A 6,319-nucleotide genomic window follows, 5' to 3' on the forward strand; every position below is an offset into this window, starting at 1 on the left:
TTTTTGATTTAATATTATTATAACATTCTGTATCTTTTATAGAGTAAGTTTGTACTCCCTCTAGAGAGCCATAATTGGGTGCTAAAGTCCCTCAACCGCAAATAAAAAGAATATAAAGCGAAGTTGAAGACAGACTTTAAGTGCGAGGGTATGACAAAGGAGGAAGTTGCTCATGTTTGTCCTCCTGATGTATACCCTCCGCAGTGGAGGGAGTTTATTCACTACTGGTTTTCTGAAAGAGGACAGGTTGTGTATATTGTTTCAAAATCTTATATTATCTTTATTATTAATATAGATTGCAAATATATACAATGAATATATTATATTGTTTACTTTTTTTTTGGTAGGCATATTCCGATATTGGTAGACAATTTTTTTAATTAAAATCATCTCATCTAACACGCAGTCTCAAATTGCAGAAGTGGATTTCTCAACCAACGTAGTATTGTTAATTATTGGTAGCTACCATCATCAAATGCATTGAGAGAGAAGAATAAAAAAAAATTATATTTCTGTCTGTGTATTACGGTATGCAAAAGTAGCTTTTATATAGTACTAAAAGACTGATAAATTTTAGTAAGATAGCCTAAGTTTGGCACAATCAATTAAGATGAAATTTGATAAGGACGACTAAATTTGGCACAATATTCTACAATGACCTACAATGATTCCAACATTTTCCCTCAAACTCAAGGTGGCAAAGTGAACACCAACTTAAATTTAAAAACAAGAGATTGAAAGATGTAAGGATGATAAGCTTTGGTGAAAACGTCCGCAAGCTGATCAGCTGAAGCGACAGGACAAATTATAGAAGAAATTTATTAATATACTTTATATTAAATTATAGTAGCACTGTTCACATCAAATTATAGTAGCACTGTTCACATCAAATTATAAACGGGTTAAACGGGTCAAACAACTAAAACCTGTATTTGTGGAGTGATTGATCATAACCCTATTTGATTTTGATGAGCTCAAAGCATCTGAGTATATCTCTTGTTTACTAATGAATTCAATTGAGTGTTTCAGTGAAAATCTTGTCTAAAGTGTTTCTAGACTTGGTTCATAATATTTTGGATAAGTTAAGAAGTCAGTTTGAACCAAAGTCTGAGACTCGAGTCGACTCCAGAGTATTACGAGTCGACTCCAAGCGTATCAGAATCACTGGCACGGGCTCGAGTCGACTCCGGATTATTACGAGTCGACTCCGACTGAGAACAGACAGACGAGCAGAAAGCATCAACTCAAAACCTGTCAGCGAGTCGACTCCTGAAGTGCGCGAGTCGACTCCGATGTTTACCGAGTCGACTCCGGAGTAGTATGAGTCGACTCCAAGGAGTTACAGACAGAAAAGTCAGAGAGCGAATTTCGACCCTGAGATTCGAGTCGACTCCTGTGGAACGCGAGTCGACTCCGATGGTTGGCAGGTCGACTCCAAAGAAAGCGAGAGTCGACTCTCAGTGGTACACAAGGCAAAAGTCAGAGAGGAGTTTTCGGACTCTGAGATTCGAGTCGACTCCCGCAATACGCGAGTCGACTCCGAGACAGCGCGACCCCAAAAAGACAGAAGACCGATTTACTGTCTCTGAGAGCCGAGTCGACTCCCAGACAGCTCGAGTCGACTCCAAGGCAGCGCTACACCAAAAAGGCAGAAGGCTATGTTTCGGAAACTGAGAGTCGAGTCGACTCCGGGGAAGTTCGAGTCGACTCCAAGACTGGACGAGCCAAAAGACAGAAGATCGGGAGTTCGGGCTCTGAGCGCCGAGTCGACTCCCAGGATTGTCGAGTCGACTCGAGTGGGCCAAGTTGAAAATTAGCTCCATGGATTTCATGAGATGAGACGACTCCGAAAATGCCAAGTCAGCTCCAGAAGTTGGCGAGTCGACTCCGGGTCAAGTCGAGTCGACTCCCAGTCGAAGAGGCCACTTTAATTCAAATCCGGAACAGTTGCCGAGTCGACTCCAGAAAAGCATGAGTCGACTCCCGCTACAGCCGAGTCGACTTCTGATCGCGCGAGTCGACTCCGACCCCCAACGGACATATTGTCAGGTTGTGCAGAGTGTGCAGAACGGGCAGAAAAAGGTGTCTAACGGCTAGTTTCCGTGGGGGATGGCTTAAATAGCCACAGAGGACTGTAGCAAGGTAGAGAAGCACCATTCCATTCAGAGAAATCAAGCATTCATTCTCTGCATACTTGTCTTCAACGAAAAGAAGGAAGAGCGCCATTAACTCCATCCAACTTCCTCTTCCCAGCATTTTAAAGAAGCCTCCTCCTGCATTCAAGTCGATCAGACATTCCAGAGGAGACTCAAAGTTCAAGAAGCCCTACTCTACTCCAACTCAAAAAGTGTTTGAGGGCTCTTAACTTCTCTCTAGTTTATATTGTAGCAAATCTGCTTTTTAAGAAGCTCAGTTTTTCTGTTTGTTTCTTATTCTTTCCATATTGTCTTTACTTGGTTCAATCGGGGGATTGAATCAAGGGTGTAGAGGTTGGTTGGTGAGCCGAGTGTAAAACCAACGTGTAAGGGTTCGATTGTGATTCCGGAAAAACAATCGGGGTGGTTCTAGTCGGTGAGCCAGGGAAAACCAACCGAGTTCGTTGTGAGCTCGTAAAACAACAAGTTTGGTTGTGAGCTTGTAAAACAACCGGCTGTAATCCGAGGGGTTATAGTGAATTCCCAAGTGAGACTTGGGGAGTGGATGTAGGAGCAAGGGTTAGCTCCGAACCACTATAAAAGCCTTGTGTTTGTGATTGTGTGTCTCTTTCTTTTACTCTCATTTCATTCACAGCACATAGCAATTAATTAATCATCTTGGTAAAGCATTAATTAGTCATCCACAACATTTTAATTACAAAATTATTTTAAAACCCAATTCACCCCCCCCTCTTGGGTTGTCTATCTGGGCAACAAGTGGTATCAGAGCCTAAACTCTTCTACCCTAAGAGTAAAAGATCAAAATGACAACCCCATTTGGATCTTCCCACATTGAGGGTCAGTCCACCCAAAGACCCCCATTCTTTAATGGATCCGACTACTCATATTGGAAGGCTAGGATGAGAATATTCATCCAAGCCCAAGACTATGAGATGTGGACCATTGTAGTAAATGGACCATACGTCCCATCCATCTATGTAGAGGGTGTCACTGTACCTAAACTAGAAAAGGATTGGGATGAACATGACATGAGAAAGGCACAACTCAATTCTAAAGCAATGAATGTGCTTTACTGTGCATTAGATAGGAATGAATTCAATAGAGTCTCTACTTGCAATTCTGCAAAAGAGATTTGGAACAGACTTGAAGTGACCCATGAGGGCACGAATCAAGTCAGAGAATCCAAAATAAATATATTAGTTCATAAGTATGAACTATTTAAGATGGATTCTAATGAGACAATCACTAGCATGTTCACTAGGTTTACTGACATTGTCAATGGCCTAAAAAGCCTTGGCAAAAACTATACTAACAGTAATCTTGTCAGGAAAATTCTTCGCTGTCTACCAAGGTCATGGGAAGCCAAGGTGACGGCAATCCAAGAAGCTAAGGACTTGAACAAGCTTCCACTTAAAGAGCTCCTTGGATCCCTAATGACTCACGAGCTAACAATGAAGCAGCACAGCGAAGAAGAGTCCTCCCATAAGAAAAAGGTAATAGCTCTCAAATCTACATCATCTAACAAAGATTTGTCTTGCAGTAGCAGCAGTGAAGAAGAAGATCATGAGGGAGATGATGATGAGGCTCTTCTTGTGCGCAAGTTCAGAAAATTCATCAACCACAAGAAGTCCTATCATCAAAGGAGAGGCCCCTCAAATTTCTATCGCAAGGATAAAGGTAAGGAAAGGGAAAATGAGGGGATTGGGTGTTATGAGTGCAAGAAGCCGGGGCACATCAGAGCTGAGTGTCCCTTACTAAAGAAGGGCAGCAAGTACAAGAAGAAGAAAGCCCTTGTCACCACCTTATCGGACTCCGACGCATCATCTTCATCATCGGATGAGGAACAAGAAGAAAAGGCCAATTTCTGTTTCATGGCCAATAAAAATGAGGTAACATCCAACACGCATCTCGATTTTACCTTTGATGAATTGTATGATGCATTTAATGAATTAATGATTGAATATAAGGCCATAAATCTTAAGAATAAAGAACTAAAAATAGCTAATCAATCTTACCTACATAAATACGATAAGTTAGTTAAGGATAAGGATTGTATCACCAAAGAAAATGCAGAACTTAAAACAAGCAACCAAATCTTGATACAAAAGAATAATACCTTAACTAAAGAAAATGAAAGGCTGAACAAAGAAACATTAGAACCCAAAAACTATAAACATATAAATGAGAGTATCACAAAAGAACTAAATGATCTAAAAGCAGAAAAACAGACACTAACTAAAGAACTTGAGAAATACAAACCCTTGGTTGAAAAATTTACATATAGTTCTGAAAAATTAAATATGATACTTAATAGTCAACGAGCTGTATTCAATAGAGCAGGTCTAGGATACAAACCAAAGAACAAGCAAAAACTTCTTAGTAACTTCTTTGTTAAAGCAGGAGAAAGTAAAATTAAGAAAATAACCTGTTTTTGTTGTGGAACTGTAGGACATAAAGCAAATGTATGTGACTATAGGAAAGGAAAAACTAAAAGAAAAATCAAAAGGGTATGGGTTCCAAAAGAAACCAACATGACTAACCATGAAGGACCCAAGAAAACTTGGGTACCTAAAATTATATGATCTGCTTGTGTAGGAGTGTCTTGCAGCCAAGGTCAACAAAAATTGCTGGTACTTGGATAGTGGCTGTTCAAGACACATGACGGGTGACAAGGATCAATTCTTCACCCTTGAAGCTAAGAAGGGAGGTGCTGTGACTTTTGGAGACAACAACCAAGGTCACATCATTGGTATAGGTAAAGTACAAATTACCCCTTCTACTTTTATTGATAATGTTAGATATGTTGACGGTCTTAAGCATAATTTATTAAGCATTAGTCAATTATGTGATAAAGGTTATGATGTTATGTGTTGCTGGAAATTGGACCCGGGGGCCGCCGCGAAGCTGGAGAAGGAGGAGCTCCGCTGCTACAGGGGGCGGACGGCGTTGCGCCGGCCGGCTGCGTCCTCCACCGGGGGGCGTGGGAGCGTCCGAAGGGGGGTGGTGCGTCCAGTCCTGTCCTGTCCTGCAAAAAAGCCGATGGCCGGGCTCCTCGGCGCCGGCCCTCCGATGCCTAAGTCAGAGGGGGCCAGTGTATGGAGAGAGCGGGGAGGAGAGTATGTGGAGAAGACACAGAGGATATTTGGATAAGATCAAGAAGATGAAAGGGATGACGTCATCCATTGTGTCTATGCTTCCGAGTTTTTGTTAGGGGTTTCTCAGAGTCCAGTCTCGAGAGTCCTGAGAATCCCCCCCAGAGTCCCCCCCCTCCTCTTCCCCCCCAGGCTTCCTTTTATAAAAGGATTTGGTTACCTGGGAGGTGACAGGAGGTTTGTCCTGTTCTGTGATAATTGGGCACGATTTAGCCCATTAATGGCGTAGTGGAGAACGGAACCGGATCAGACCGGAACCAGGGAGTTGTCACGGTCGATCGGACCTATTGGAGTTGTTGAACCGCCGGCCGTGGTGGGCCTGGGGTCCGTGGATGGTAAGTGCATTTATTACCGAATGAACCGGCGGTCAGGTAGAGCCATACGCTCTGATGGTTCAGTGATCCGGAGATCGTCTTGGGCCGTGTTCATTAAATGACTGAGTGCATCGGAGACTTGAGGGAGTCTCGTGCATTAATGGCAGGTCGTGGCGAATGCCTGCGAAGATCTTATGCCTTGATGGCTTGGAGATAACGGCAGGTTACAAGCTGCAAGAGTTGTCAAGTCACTTGGACTTTAGGCGGAGGTTAAACATTAAGGCATCGGCTCGGCAGGGGTGCCGAGCCGAGCTGGTCGCCCAATGGGGCGCCCTGTGGCGGGGCCGCTTTGAGTACTCCTGGTCGGCGCTCTTTAGGCGAGCACCTTCTAGCAGAGCGCCTCTATTCGGCGCTTTTTGCCCCCTGGTCGGCATCCCTTGGCCGGGCATCCCTACTTTGATTATTTTGGCTGGGCGCCTCTTCTTGGCGCTCTCTCTGGTCGGCACCCCTTGGCCGAGCAGTTCTCTGGTCGGCACTCTCTGACCGAGCAGTTCTCTGGTCGGCACTCCTTGGCCGAGCAGCTTTCCGGTCGGCGCTCTTTGGCCGAGCGCCTCCGTGGATGTATGACTTGGGGTTTTTCCCCCAACACTACCCCCCGACTTCCGAGTTCCAGTTGGCTACCAGCTGGAGCGCAGGA

This window comes from Phoenix dactylifera, chromosome 4 (genome assembly GCF_051530095.1).
Source record: "Phoenix dactylifera cultivar Ajwa chromosome 4, Ajwa_hap1_PhDact_Kaust_v1.1, whole genome shotgun sequence".
Lineage (NCBI taxonomy): Eukaryota > Viridiplantae > Streptophyta > Magnoliopsida > Arecales > Arecaceae > Phoenix > Phoenix dactylifera.